The following is a 14101-nucleotide window of genomic DNA, read 5'->3' on the forward strand; positions in this document are numbered from 1 at the left end:
AACCCTGCACCTATCACCTTGAAACTTGGCAGGGTTAATGCCCTCAGCAGGGGCTACCAGTCCTATGAGTTTCATCTAAGTCAGGCCAGAAATTACAACGTTATAGGCTGTTTCAAGCTTCCCCATTATAACCTATGGGCAAGCCATAGAAACAATGTTGAAACAGCGAAACTGTTTTGGCTAAACTAAACGGACCAGTGGTTTCAAGTCAAAACAAAATTCAAAATGAAATGCTGTTCCATCAAAAAATGTTGAAATGCAAGTCAAAATGGAATGGTGTCATTTTGCACAGCCCTATTAACTGCCTGCTTATATCTTTGTGGTAAAGCTCTTTTAAATGGGAATTATTGCATCAGGCAACACATTTCAGCCAAAGACACGATTTGCTGAAGACAAGTAGCTGAAGATGTTTGGCTTTTTGTCTGCTTACAAAGTTCATGCACCATGTAGTAATTAATCTCAGTGGAAAAACACATTGTTTAATGCGTACCTCATGACTGTGACCTGAGCTTTATATCAGTGTACTGAAGCTAACTGGGGAAAAATCAGAGGAACCAAATACATTTTCACTTTACCAGCAACAGAGAATATTAGAGGACTTCTTGTAATAAAAAATTCTCTTGACGGGCTAATATTTATGATCCACATGTCCTTTGCAGTTTTTCCACCCTTCTCAGAATGTATCACATGTTTTCTTAACACAAAATTGCAAGGTTGAGTTCAGCTACATCCTAACCAAGTATTTGCTATGGCCTGGGGCATGCTACCAGGATGGCTTGGTTGTTTTAGCCATGTTTGTTACTAGTCAAACACTGCCATTCAAGATCTGGCTAGAAGTATGTTTCAAGATAGCTTTAAATCTCTGGAGTTTGCCTGAGCCCTGGGATATACTGGCAGAAACTGAACTCATCTAATTTAAATCTATGAACCCCTGTTAGTGGAAAATCTGCTCAGAGGAATTAAATCCACACAGTAGGAACTTGTAGAATTACTGCCAGGGTGCCCAGAGCCAGCACAAACTCAGAAGTAGGCACCATGAGCCTGGGGAGAAGCATGGAAATAGTGTTCAGGAACTCTGACTGTAAATGTAAGTCCTGCACTGCTGGCATGGCTGAAGGGGAAGAAGGGGTACAATCACCACTTGTCTCTCCTGGGGTATAGCTGGGGTGTATCTGATTCTTTCTAGGACAGTGGAAGCAAATGAAGCCTTTTGTCCGCTCTGTGGTTACAGAGGCATTGTTACCAGTTTCTTTGAAGTTGTGGCCTGCCAGTATATTCTATATAAGACTTCAGAAAGCACAGGGACTACAACAGTGATGAACAAAGGTCAGGATGTGGGGGGGGGGTTGTCTCTCCCTCCTCTTGCTACAGCAGAGGGCCACAATATGGTGTCTGGTGCTGGACTGCTCAGCTGTCCACCTGACAGCCTGTGGATCACATGTGGACCCGCAAGGGGTTAAGATGCTGGCCACTGCTGCTCCTATCATTGCTACCTGACCATTGCTACTCCTATCACTCTGGCTGCAGCAACAGCCAGGGTCTTGGGGCTCCCTATTCCTGCCCTGTCTTCTGCTACCTGACATGGGGTGGGGAGGTACGGCATCACAGACCACAGTGCCAGAGGAACCAGCATCCCAAAGTGCTTGTGTGGTGCAGTGTTAAGGTAGAAACTATAGAGAGCCACAGGTGAGGTGGGGTGCAGTGCTGCAGCATGCCATGGGGCCAGCCCTCCATGTGCACCTTGCAACAGGAGGGGGACCATCAGCCCACCCATGCATGGCACAACAGGGTGGAGACGCACCCACCTGCCCACCCATGTGCTCAGTTCAATCTCTGAAAAACAGGAGAAATCCTGACCTGATGAATCCTGACCTAACAATGCCCTCCCATCTCCAGTGTTTAAGATTAGATGAACAAGTATTTGCTGTTTTATTCCCATTTGAAATTAACTTCTAATTTTAAACATAAAATCATGAATGTCATCCATTAGACGGCAGGATCAGTTATTATCTCTTCTGTGGCCAAAGCTGTGCAACTGGTGACAACTGAACATACATGGACCCCTAGGTTCGCATAAACAATAAAAAGACAGTTACCAAACCCATAAATCACAATGATGGTGCTGCTCCAGGAAGCATCGCATGAATAAATCTAAGGTTTGAAGATTTTGATCTGTCAGGTATAGCAGAGACTGTTTTATCCTTGTTCTCCAGCAGATGGAGTTCTGTTCTTCTTCATAGGGCACTTTTTGTGTTAGCCATTCAGATCCCACCAAGAGTAACAGAAATATTTTTCTTCCTCATTATCAGTTGCATAAAGCTTAATATTGGTGCGCAAATTAATGTCTGCATGTGGAAGACAATCATATTAGAGGGGCATTCAGTGTGAGCACCACTCGCATAGAAAGAGTATGAAGAAGTGAAGTAACCACCTTTCCCTTCATTCATCTTATTGACTTGTTGGTGCTACTAGAGATGCCACCTGGTACTAGCAAAGCACTGAGGAATAATCTTAGTGAGTGATGGGACAGAATGAACAGCATGCAGAAGTCCTTAATCACCTGTTGAAATGATAGTGTTGATGGCTAAGTTATTCATTTAATAGGATGTGGCAAATCTCCAGGGTGCCTAAGCACTGACATTTTGACAGCTGCTTTACCCAATAGCTTAATAAACCTAAGTTAATTGAAAAAAGCAAAGTCCTTTACAATTTGGCTCTGTACCAAATAGCAGTTAGGTTGTAATCATCTTTATCCTATTAAGGATCTCCTAGGCTCTCCAGACAGTTTTGGCAGAGGTTCTCTACTCTACCAAATTTTTAAGATTCCTCTTAGAAGATTTGCTAAAGTTAGCATCAGATAATAGTGATATTTTTTTTTATTTTATACAAACCAATGCTTGTAAAAACCCATTCAGATTCCTGGTAAGATTTCTTGTTTTAAATGTTGATTTGTGTGATTTATGGATTGACATCATGACATTGTTTTGTTTGCTATGAAAATCGCTCAATCATGAAGACCTGTCAGCAAGCAGCCATACAATGAACACGTAGCCATCTCTGCAGACAGGACTGGTGTCAAATCTAAATAGATAGCTTTGAGCTGGATCTTGACTTTAGAATGGTGGGCTAGCTGCGGCATAGGCAAACCAGTCTAAATAGGTTTGACTGCAGGAAGGCAGTCTGAAGGAAAGAAAAGTTACTAAAGACTGAGCTAGGAAGCCAGGCTTTAGAATGCGGGGACATGTATGCTGTTTTCCAAGTGTCCTCTTTTCTTGTAGTATTAAGGATTTTGACTGGGTTGTGCCAGTGCTCCTGCTAGGACTGAAACCTGGGGTTCCTGACTAGAGGCTCTTGCCCCAAAGTCATTTGAGGCATTGCAAACTGTACATGGCACATGTGCACCCGTGCACCACACTGCTAATTTTCAGCACAAAGGGGTTTTTTGACACCAGGAGATCCCTGTGTCAAAAAAAACCTGCCACTAAAAAAAAGTGGTGCAGAGCACATGGCAGCAGCATGTGCCTCCAGAAACCAAAGTCTGGCCAGCCAGAGCCACACTCTGGCTGCCAGCCAGGCTCTGAGCAGCTGGCTTGGTGCCACTGCTGCCCCAAAAGGCCCTCATGGCTACTAGCCCCAGCCTCCCCTACTCCCCCACCCCGGTACATATGCAGGGGTGTGCCCAGGGCCAAACTGCAGTGGCACAGATATGTGCTCCTGGTGTTTGTCCCACAGGAAACACATGCCCCTCCATGCTCATGGAGCCATGCCCTATGTCTTTGTTTTTGGGAGAGCAGTATTTGCTGAAGTTAAACATAAAGCATTTATGACCATTGCCAAGAAAGACCTTGCAAACACTCTATAAAAGGGTTTGAATCCAAACCTGGAAGAGAATTGGTGGTTTCAAATGTGTTCTCTACAGCACTGACAGAAGTGCAGTGAAGTACAGTCCAGAGCTGGATTTGTACATTTCAGTTCAATTCAAAATAAAAACTATCCAGTCTCAGGTGAAATGTGGACTATGCTTCTTGGAATCACTGCTGAAGATAAGACACTCATGCCTACCTGATAGCACAAAGCATCTCACAAATTAATTGAACATTGAAAGTTACCATAGTTCTGTTCATAGATTGATTATAAGTATTTGAAATTGTGTATTATTTAATTAACAGACATTACAAAAAACAAATATTATTGTCCCTGCTGTGTTTGGGAAAGGAAGATATAAAAAAAAGTGCTTTCTAAATAACTCAGACCAGAGGTTTTTAAATGACTTGTTATCTTACGCAGATACTCACGTTAAGCAGGGCTGGTCATTTAGATTTCAGATATAAATGATGCCAACCTGTAGTAGAAACCTTAGTTTTGAGGGTGCCTGTACAAATGCTGGGAGGCTGCTCCGATGCTCTGTAATTACAGCAAATCAGAACAGACTCAATTAATTGAGTGTGCTGGAGTGTCCTAATTAGTGCACTCTAGCAACTCATGTGTCAGTGTCCCCATGCTTCAAAATGGTGGTGAAGATGCTTAAACTAAATCTCTTTTAACTAGATTTAGATAAAGCTCCCCTGCTGCCATTTTGAAGTTCAGGGATGTTGATACATGAGACGCTCCAGGCCAGGGGCAGGCAAGATACAACTTGCGGGCTGGATCTGGCCTGCCAGGCCATTTATCCAGCCCACAGGCTCCTAAAAAATTCAGAAAAGTAATTATTATCTGCCCCTGCCTGCCTGTCAAAGATGACAAGGTGCCAGTGACAGCAGGACCCAGGGGGAGCCAGCAGCAGAACCCAGGGGTGGCAGGACCCAGCAACCACAGCAGTGAGGCCCTGCCACCCAGCCCCCAACTGGAGGGCACCCCTGGGGCTGCTCCCCAACTCTCCCTCCCTCTGGGAGTGGAACTCAACTAAGAACAGGGGGGAGGGGAGGACCTCCGGCAATTGCCTGTCCTTGGGGCTGGGCTTGCTCCTGCTGCATCCTGCGGTCCTGGTGATATAGCTGGGAACCATATGGTGCTGGAGTGGCCAGCCAGTGGGCAGGGGGGTCAGAAAAAGCAGCGGCAGTGGGCAGGAAAGCAGGGAAATGGTGGTGGCAGCAGTGACAGGCAGTGGTGTGGACTGGCAGCAGGTCCTGGGGTCATGGTGGGGAGTGACAGCAAGCCCTGGGGTCAGGGCCAGCAGGGTAGCAGGAGTACAGCACCTAGGCTGGGCTACACCAGCAGGGAGAGAGGGGAGCTATCCCGGTGTACTCACCAGCATTAATACAGCATTCTCAGCACCTAAATATATACATTGGTTTTTTTGCACCAACAAATAGTTCAGATAGCCTTTGCTTGAACTCTGTTACCTGCAGAGTAAGAAATGGTCTTTTGTTGATGACTGTACACTGCAAACTTACTGAGGGCTGTTTTCCTATTCCTGTTCCGGGATCCCCGTAAACTTTGACCTGCTAGTTCTGTTCAGATGTTGGCTGGATTAAGCCCATCTAGCAAAGCTCTTGGCTTCATCCAGTTTTTTCTAGGTCAGACCCTTCTGCTTTGGCTTCCAAGTCACTCTAACCATGATTTCTTTCAGCCCACAAGCCAACCTCCATGCTGATGCAGCATCTTCTATGGGGCCATCTGATTAAACCAGGGCCACTCCAGTGACTACCCCACAGCCAATCTCCCTTCCCCTGTCTTTATCTGGAGTGATACTGGTCCTCAGTTAATGTCCTGTAGTGTATTAGCCAATCTCCTGTAGTGGTCTACTCTGACAAGGACATTCAGAAGGACAGTATCCTTACCCCATCCAATCATAGCTTTTAGTTTGTTTCATCTGCATAGTTACTTAATTGTTTCAATTTATTCTTAATAGGTGTAATGGCCCAGTAAGGTACAGGAAATATATGATGTATGAAATACAGGATCAAACAGTCTGACCCCATCTGTGCATTATACTTTCTGGTCAATATTGTTAAAAAAACAAGCATACTGTTAAAAGCTTTAGTCTAAAATAAGCTCCCAAAGGCATAAGAACCTAATCATGTTAGCCAAGACAAACCTAAAATAATTGGTGAGCAACAGGAGGAATAAGAGCTCAGCTTAAAGCAAAGCAGTGGGACCCTGAAGGCATGTAAATGTCAGATACAAATAATCAATAAGGTACAGACTTGGATGAAGAGGAAGGAAAATGCAGTTTCTAAAAATGTAACCAGCAAGGAGCTGACCAGCAGCATTTTGATTGTGCTATAGTTTTATAATTAAAAGCTGGAGAGAAAGCAGTGTCAGGGGAATTGCAATAATAAAGTTTAGAAAATCATTGAGCAAACTCATCAGAAAAATAAATGACTTAGAGGTGAGCAATACTATTTATGTGATAAAATGCCATTTTGGCAGCAAGATTAATCTGTGTTTTGTGTTGTAAATTACAATCAAGCAAGATATTCCACAGTGTAAGCTTGATGAGGAATAGCACTACCTTCTAAAAAAGTGTGAAGCTTTGGAAGAATCTTAACAGATCAATTTACAAAGAAGGAAATGACAGATCAACATCGCTGTTAAGCTTCCTGCAAATAGTAAAAGAGCATAATAAAAAGTGTCTTGAATCCAGAATTGAGCAGTAAATAAACTTGAATGTTGTAAGCATACAAAGCATCACACACCATTGAAATAAAGTGTGACACATAATGGAAATTAAATATATATGTCACATCAAAAACTGATTCTGCAACAGCAGTAACATATCTATTTCCATTCCTTATGAGGATACAGCCTAGTCAGCATATTTAATATTAGCTATATGTCCTATTGCCTGCTGTTCTATTATGTATTGTGTACTGCTTTCAGCCAATGGAGATTCTCCTTTGGTTCAGTGTCTAGGTGTCTATGTTACTGTCGCCAGCAATGTAACTGCCTTGTTCCAAGGGTGATTTTTTGTGGGTGTGCAAGAATACAAGAATGGTAGCCAATGCCACTGCTGCTATTGTTCAGCTGCTGCCTGGGATACTGAAACTCCTTGTTATGCCTCTGCCTGCCATCATGAAATGCCAAGAAGCTGTAACATGCACCATAATGACCAAAGTTGGTGGACGAATACCAATTCTTTTTCAGCAGTCTTGCAAAAAAAATTGTTTTAGCTCATATCTACATTTCTCTCTCTACATTTCTTGAAGATCATTTTTTAAAACCAAAAAAATAATTAAACCTAAAAAATTATTTTGGTTTTTTTGGTAGGAAACTTTGTTTAATTTTCAAAAATCATAATTTTACCAACATCTTCTGGATTCCCTTTTTATTTTCCCATCAAGAATTTCATGTTATAATAAAATGTCAGCCATCCCACCCGTGGGAATTGTGCAGCTGCTATGCATCTACTTTTATTGTTCACCTGTACACTTAAATAATTCTTAATTACTGTATTAGTGTACTGTAATGTAAATAATATGAATATACCACATTTAAAGAATTTCCCAGCAAATTTCTTTATCCTAAATCTGACCAGTAACTGAAACTTTCTCAGTTAGATAACTACCATATTTTCTCACATACCACATGCCCCAGAATAAGATATGCACCTTGTTTTTGAAAGGCAGAGTGAAGGAAAAAATATCTTTACTTGCAGTAAATCAAGGTGTAGCAGTCAGGGAACCTGCTCATTGTTCTGCTCGCTGTAGATGATTTGCAGAGTTACTTCCACTTTTGCCTTGCAGAAGCTTAAGGCCTCTGACATTCAGTTTAAGGTGTGATGAATCTAAGCCATGATCCCAACAATGCACCTTTTGCCATGTCACTTGTGTATGGAAAGACAAAATGTTGGGGTCAGGGATTAGATCCCAACCATGGTTTACTTGTCAGTGCAAGGGGAGCCCAGAATTACAATCCAAAGCTCCCCCTGCACCAAGACGTTGAAACCCAGGTGATTGTCAATTGGGGGGGAAACAAACCTGGGCCTGAAACCATCCCCAGTCAATTCCCAGGCACCAGCTGACAATTAGCTAATTGTCAGAACCCCAGCTGAGATTTTTAGAGGTCCTGGCACGTGAGGACCTTGCTACAGCATCCCAGTTCCAGAATCCCCATGCCCCAGCACCTTTAAAACCCTATGTGCTGCTCATCTGAGCCATAAATTATCATAAATAGTTAGGAAGAGCTGAACAAACTCCAGAGTCAACCTAAAAGGAAGCAGAAACTGAAGTTCTGATGCTGAGTAGGATAAAAAGCTGTAGAAAGACTTAAATGCCTTCTTTCAGAAGGAACAAGTGCAAAGAGAAGAAAGGATGGCCATGGAGGAGGTAATCTCCTCGAAGCAACGTGCACTGCTCTTCTATGAATAGACAGGTGAAAGAAGACAAAGAGAAGATGAAGAAGATCTTCTTGCCAATCAGAGGCCTGAGAAGTGCTTTGCAGGGTTCCACCCTCAGCAGGACTAAAGTGAAAGATCTGCCTTATGGAAAGTGAAACAATACTCAAAAGTATTTTGGGTGGGGAATTTGTGCTAAATAGATTACTAAGAATCATAGACAAGAGTGCCCTGTCCTTAGCATTTGGGAGACCTGAAGGGAAACTGACCATGATGTTTGGGATGTTGTTAACTCCCCAAGGTGTCCTCTTGCTTGTGCATCCAGGGAAGCTGTTCTCTAAGAGACCTCAGAATCCACCCTAAATCAGTTCAATTTGAATAAAAGTCTGATTTAATTGACCATATAAAGATAGCTGGAGGACTGGCAATTCTAGAGGTCCAGCATGTAGTAACTTATGATACGAACGTAACTATGACATTTACCCATGTGAGCTATGTAAGCACAGATGAACCCAAGCTTGGATTGCTTACTTTAATGACAAGAGCAAAGATTTTGCTAGTGTTTTGGTAGTCTCACAAGCTACAGATAATAAGATCTCCCCTTTAACTGGAAAACATAAATCATCACTACAGGGATCAACTCTTACCAGTTAGTAACTGTGTAGAGGGTGGGAGCCAAGCTACTGTCTTTAAGACAGTAGATTCTTGTTCCCAGCCAACTAGGACAAGTCTTTGGGAAAAGGACTGAATATTTATACAACCTCTTGCCTTAGAAGAACATGGCTGATTATCTTGTGCAGATGTTGTAACAGACAACTTGTCTAAAATGTACTTACAGAAAACTGAACCATTTATAGAGCTTACCTGCGGGCCCTATATTTGACCCCCCTGTCCCAGCCCATATCTTCCTTCATGCTTGATACAGTGCTTAACTTTTTGGTCCTTAAACACCAACACTGAATACAAAATTGCCAAAATTGGGTATTTTATGACTATTAAGTGCCAATGTTGTAGGATGGTATAATAAGGATGTCTGAAAAATTCTGAGAATTTAATTTTCATGCTTTAAACTTGACTGATTTCAAAATTTTACCAAATCACATCCATTACAGGAATGGCTTTGTGAAAACTCCTATAGAGCTTAAGTGAAATAAAACCAATCGGGTTGTATAGAAATGTCTTCAAACAGTTTAAAGAAAACATGATAGAATTCTATTCTTTCCATGAAAATTATAATTCAGCTTTTGAAATATTGTAGCCTACACAATACTCTACTGAAATTTGTTAAAAAAATTAAACAGTCTAGGGAATGGTATCCTCTCTATTTGATGGTATAGGATTCATCACAACAAATGAAGGCTGAGGGACATTAGCAGGAGAGTGTGGGATACATTGCTTATGCTGTTCCTGCTTTGTTTTTGTCTCTTGTGTTTTTACCTTAAGCAGCAATATTTTCCCCACTTGGCCAATAACTTTAAAAGGATTTAAATGCAGATCTTGTGTCTGCTGGATGATAGCATGAGATGTGTTCCTTAATATTTGAATTTTATTGCCTCACAAATTAAAAAGCCTAGATATTAGATGTCAAAGAGAAGTAGAGCTCTAAAATGTGATATCTTTCGTCATTCTGTCAGTGAGCTATGAAGGCATCCTGAACAGACTGAAAGTTATGGTTTCAATCAAAATGGGTAGTGCAGCAGCATATCATTCATCTCTCTGAAGTGTGATACAGATGAAGTATGAACTCAAATAAAATTACAAAGATGCTAGGACAGATGCATTTAGTTGAATCCCCTAGTGTCAAGAAAGCTTATTTTTAAGAGGGCCTTCTAAAGTTGGAAGATAGAAGAGAAATCCTAGGTAGTCCCTACAACTACAGGAGTAGATTTGCTTTATAAGCCATTCCACTTACTTGTGAGATTCAGGTATGGTGTTCACATAATGACTTCCAATATTATGTGATGCATAGAAATCAAGGACTTAATGGCATTAAAAGTGGTGAGTTATGGATAATTTCCCTTGTCCTAAAATCCTTCTCACAACCTGTACTTCAACTCTTTTATTCAGGAAAACATCACTTTGCTTTAGCAGAAAGACTCAACACCCTCCCTACAATTCATCCTTCCCATACAGTCACCTACTTTCCATGTGTCCCCTGTCCCATTGCACTACTCTCCCCTCCTTCCTCCAGTTCCCTGCTTGAACCTAACTTCTTTTTGGCAGCAGAAAACTAATTATTTCTGCTTTTCTTGTCCTGCTCTGGCACCTGATTTCAAAAAGCAAAACAAACAAGCCAACAAACCTCCTCTTGTTCCAAAAGCAATACTCTCCCAAGAGCAAGCATTCCCATCCTATCACTAGGCTGATTTAAAGCAAAGTCTGGGCAGCATTTTCTGGGAACGTTACAGGACTTTGACCACAACTTTGGCAAAACGCCTGAAGTACAGTGGAGGCCATGTCCCTATCTGTTCTTTTTGATGCAGCTGTCTCATGTCACTGAATCCTTCTTTGTCCGTTGGAGACTTTAAACCCAACACTTCATTCCTTCTAACACCACAGTTGTCAAACTCCCATCTAAACCAAGTTTCTAGAGGGAATGCTCCCAGTCTTTCTCTACCATTTGAAAATATCCAGAACTCAAAACCCGGCTAATAGAATGCTCACAATCCTTGCTTCCTTCTGTGGCTAACGTGCAGCTTCAAAAATCTTGATGCCACTGTGCTCTTGTAGTGCCAAGCCAGTAAAAAAGCACCCATACTCTCTATTGGGATTCCTTAGACATGTGATGGTGGGGAAACCAGCATAGCAAGTTCCTCCATCAGCCCCTATTATAATCAATATGTTGGTACTGGGTTTTCTTCTGCAATTCCCCAGACGGCACATGGGCCATAGCAGACCTTAGCCATCTGCTTTGAGTCGGAGCATGCTATAAGCTGCTCTGTCCTATGCTGAAGCCATCACAAATCAACCAAAAGAATGTTAATAGTCTGTTGTTCTCATTGTCCTCATGTCCTCCTACATGAGAGAATCAGACCTTCCTAATTATGACAATTTGTTATCAGAGTGATGTGACTGAGTACACCTGTCATTCAGCTGTGTTGAATACCATGGATTCCCAGTATCAAAAGATATTGTGATTCCCGGTATCAAAGGAAAATGTGCCAGAAAAAGGTAGCACACAGTGTGCTCTCAGAGTGTGCCCCAAAGCAACTGGAAGCTGGGTCTTCCCAGGAGATGCTTTAGCACCCAGAGTCTCTCTAGACCTGTCACATGCTCCTATTGCTTCAGCATGCTGCCCCAGTGCCCTGGAAGAAACAGAAGCAGGGCCTGGCTGGCAGCAGTGGCTCAAACCTGGGCTCTGTCCCCGCAGGCAGAGCCCCCCAGCAGTGCACAGCGCTCCCTGAGACCCAGGGACTACACATGGGCACAGAGCCAGCCTGACCCACTGGCACACACCTTCAGACAGGACCAGGATTCTGTCATAGACCTGGGGTTCCTGGCACTGCAAGCAGGAGCCATGTGCCATTGTGCTGGGCTGGCTCCTGCTACCACATGGTGTATGTCATGAGGGCAGGGGGCAGGCAGGTGTGTGGTAGCCCCCCACAAATCCCCCCCACAGTCTACCCACAACCCTCCACAAACCCTACACCCACAAACCACCACCACGCCCCCCACCACAAATGCCACACCCATTCCTCCACACCCCTCTCCCACCCCCTCTCTCCCCCTAAACCCCACATCCCCCCAACAAATCTCACACCCTGTGTGCTCAGCTGCCAGAGGGGATGGTATGGGATGGGACTGCTGGCAGGAGCTGTGGCTGCAGGGGCAACTGCCACACTACAGCCCTGCCCTGTGCCCACACTGGTGAGGGAATTTGCGGGGGCAGGGGCTTCTGGTCTCAGAAACCACTTGTGGGGTATGATGGGCTGTGGGGAGGGATGGAGATGGCAACAGGGATGGGTGGCAGGGGGAGGGGATTGAGGTGGCAGCGGGGTCTGTGGGTGTATGTGATGGACCAGGGATGGCAGCAGGGTTCTGTGTGAGAGAGAAAGATGGGGTTGGGGGGATGCTCTAGGTAGAAGCGGATACCAGAGCTAGGCTTGGAGCCCCCTAGAGCATGATGTGCAGGGGGCCGCCAACCTGGAGGGGAAGGGGCTTGTCCAGCCCAGTCCCCTAACCCCAGTCAAGGGCTTCCCAGGAAGGGCATGGGGACCACTGGAGCCTGGACACAGGCACAAGTAGCAGAACAGCAAGGACTGACACTGCTCAGAGCCACAAAGCAGCAGGTGGGTCAGCTACAACTGGACCCATGTCCTGGTGCAGAGAGGGAGCTGCTGCCAGGAGGGAGCGAGGTGGGGAGGGCAGGCAGGGGCTGCAGGTCAGGAATGAGGGGCATGAGCAGGGTCAGAGCCATCTTTGGGGGAGGGGGTAGAATTGGACAACTGCCCCAGGCTCCGCGCTTCACCATCTGGCCACTCACCATCCCTCCTTCCCCACCACTGCCACATTCGGACCCCGCACAGGCTGATTTGCCCCACTGCTATTATCATCTCTGGGCAGGGCTGTGGGTTGACAGTCAAGGGCAAGGGCATGGGCAGGGCACTGGTATATCAGTGCTGCTCAGTACCACAAAGCAGCTGCAGGTCTAGCTGCAGCTGTCCCCACATCCGGGTGAGCAAAGGAGGCAGGGGCATCTCTGATTTTTTCTATGATAAAAAGCCCAAAAGGAAATGCCAAAGTGTATAGGTATTTAGAATTTATTTTATTATGATGATAGAGGCATGAATAGGCTTCTAAATTCCTTTAAAATTGTAAATATGTCAATAAAATATTGCCCAACTGATATTGCTGTCTCTGTCTCACAGTCTCATTTTAATCTTAAAAGAATGTGGATTTTGGGTATTGTAATGAGAGAATTTGGGTTTTTTTTATCAGAGAATTTGCAATTTTTAAACAGGGAATACCAGGGTCCCTGCTGGTGAGGCAAATGGTAGGACCCAGGCAAAGGAGCCTGCCCAGGGCCAGCACTAGGGACCTAGCTAGAGGGCAGACGAGGTGGCTGACCTGGCCATTTGGGACCAGGAGGACATGCTTCAGCAGTTCAGAATAGGCCACCACAATGAGCACATCTGGATGATAGCCAGTGGTGTACCAACAGGGGTGGGGACGCTATGATCCCTGGACGCAAGGCTATGAAGGGGGCGCTGGCCGGCTGAAAAAGCACAAGTGGTAGCAGTGGCGCTGAGAAGCACTTCCGGTTTCTGGTTCTGTTCACACCCCCACCGCCTCAGCCTGCCATCAGACAGTTGGGGGCACAAATGTAAGCATTGGCCCCTGGGTGCTGGAGACCCTCAGAATGGCACTAGTGATAGCTGTCCAGATGGCAGGGCAGGGGCATGGAAAGACATGACAGCAGTTCCACACAAAAGCCACCTGTGCATCTGCTGGCAGCTGGTCCAGAGATGCAGGTGGCTCTGGTGAAGTGCTCATGCCATGCAGTCCAGGTGGGGGGGTGGTCCCCATCTAGGTCTGGCAGGTGCGCAACCACTGTGTGCATCTATCTTCGTTCTCTCTGTGTTGTGACCCCCTACCCTCTCCACCCACCCTGGGCTTAGTTGGCTAATATTGTATTTTCTGTAACCTAGTTGCATTCCCATCCTCACCCCCATCCCTCTTATGTGAATCCCTCACTCGGGTACTCTGTGTTTCCCTTCTGGCTTTGTCATCTTTTTGGTTCATGACTCTTAACGTCTACTAATAAAATTCAATGAAATCAAGGATTAACACTGAGATCAGGTCTGGTGACAGAAGTGACAAAAGTAT

The sequence above is a fragment of the Crocodylus siamensis genome, chromosome 4 (assembly GCF_052110815.1).
Source record: "Crocodylus siamensis isolate JL-2025a chromosome 4, ASM5211081v1, whole genome shotgun sequence".
Taxonomy (NCBI): domain Eukaryota; kingdom Metazoa; phylum Chordata; order Crocodylia; family Crocodylidae; genus Crocodylus; species Crocodylus siamensis.